Source organism: Saccoglossus kowalevskii, chromosome 2 (assembly GCF_978046115.1).
Source record: "Saccoglossus kowalevskii chromosome 2, keSacKowa6.1, whole genome shotgun sequence".
In the NCBI taxonomy this organism is placed as follows: domain Eukaryota; kingdom Metazoa; phylum Hemichordata; class Enteropneusta; family Harrimaniidae; genus Saccoglossus; species Saccoglossus kowalevskii.
In genome coordinates, this window is record NC_140642.1 from 34390297 (window position 1) to 34392253 (window position 1957).

General features: G+C 35.8%; 1 long non-coding RNA gene across 1 annotated transcript; it reads right to left on the reverse strand.

The window, feature by feature from the left end:
- Nucleotides 1-640: 640 nt before the first annotated feature.
- On the reverse strand, nucleotides 641-1372 carry LOC146748945 (uncharacterized). Its single transcript, XR_014931443.1, has 2 exons — nucleotides 983-1372; nucleotides 641-758 (listed from the first exon to the last, which is right to left on the reverse strand). It is a non-coding gene; the product is annotated as an uncharacterized LOC146748945 (long non-coding RNA).
- Nucleotides 1373-1957: the final 585 nt, after the last annotated feature.

Below are 1957 nucleotides of genomic sequence, written 5' to 3' on the forward strand. Positions count from 1 at the left end.
TATTTTTTTTTTTTTTTTTTTTTTTTAATTATTTTAAATTTTTTTTTTAATTGGACAGGCGTGGACGAAAGATTTTAGCATAAATGAGGACCAATGCCGTAAGGGAAATTGTGCATACATTTGCATACATAAAATAGATGTGAATACGAGGTCGTGTCGAGGTCATCGTGAATACATTTGCATAAACTACCATCAATTTTTTTTAATTATTTTTAATTATTTTTTTAATTGGACAGGCGTGGACGAAAGATTTTCAGAATATATCGTAGAGGGCGCTCACACATACACACACACGTTAATAAATACACGTCATTTTGAAAACTAATGGAGTTTATTGCACAAAAGAAGTAAACAAGAATGAAATATTGACATGGAGTATATATTTATGACATGGTTGAGTATTTTTTAACGTCACAAAAAAACATACGATGTGAGTAAGGAAAATAGTTGCGTAGTGTATAAATGTTTAGCGTGATTAAATATTTCTTTGTTAACACCTCGAAAAATACGTAGATACATGTAAATGTGCGGCGTGGTTAAATTTATTTTTAATGCCACAAAAAATACGAGTACATAAACGATTCGATTAAAACACAGAAACGAGAAAAGCCAATAATAGTAAACATTGATCAATAAAAAATAATTCATTCTATATATACATATGTTGTTTATTTTTACATTTCTTACTTCCTTTCAATGAGTCAAGCAGTCTGTACACTTTTTTTTTTTATTCCATCACTATAATCAGAATCGCTCATCTGTCGTACAAGAAAGAGAGAGAGAGAGGATAATATTAAAAACCGATAGTTATATAAAGAAAGTATAAGTTATGTGTTGAAAATTTAATAGTATGAATTATCCCGTAAAACTGCGGTCATCAATCCGCTAAAATGCAAAGTATGCAAAATCGGTTGATCGACGTACAGTTTGTTTTTCAAAAAAATGGCGGACTACGCTACTATGAGTTAAAATGTATAATTACCTGATCGTTTCACAGAATAACTTTTGACATACATAATCATCACACGGAATGAGTTTACGGTGTAACGTAGCGATTTTCGTTTTTCCCTCGACGAAGAAAATATGTCCTCGCTTCTTGCCAAAGATTCAAAGGCGGTAGACCAAGTTTGACCTTCCGTGAAAAGTTCATCTCATGGACACTACGAGTCATACAGGACGTATTGGCAACACATGGCTTGAAAGTATTTGATGATTGTAGATCCACGTACGTGAAATCTTATAAATTCCATGACATGACTACCGTACGAGTCATAATAGTCTTCGTGGTAAGGGTATTTCAGACAGAAAGTGGCCCAACGCGTTCCACTCGCGAATATCAACGGTGTTTGATATAAGCGATGTGTATCATTCCGAAGCACACTTGTGAATGCCAGTCTGAACTCAATCACAAGATTAAATGTAAGGCGTGTCTAGTCCTAAGTGTTCCCATGGAACTATAAACCCCGGTTTATAGTTCCATGGTGTTCCCAACGTGAAATAGACCTCCCACGTAGATGATAAACAACAGATGTTGGTATATTTATGTTATCTAAAACATGAACACTCACAAACAGCCTGAGGGATATCGAGTTTCAAGTTGAAAGCGTGAATTTCGACCTGCGTGTATGGGATACTGATAACATGACTCGACATTCTGTTGACCCCTGCACTATCAGTCAATTCACTGACTTAAACCACAGTCACTCTACTAGGACGGTTAGGAAGCGCCGCGTCATTCTATTGTACCCACCCTTGTCTCCATAAACATTGAAACAAGAGAGGTGTTAACGAGTTAAGAAGTCATTAGCATTAAACAGGCGACGGAAAACACGCGATAAATCATGAGACAGTGCGAGAGTTGCGTCATTTCCCCCCACAAAGCATTGCAATACATGGCACTTTGACCTTTCAACGAAGAGCAGTCTCAAATGCGGAAATGAACATGCTTTGTATATAC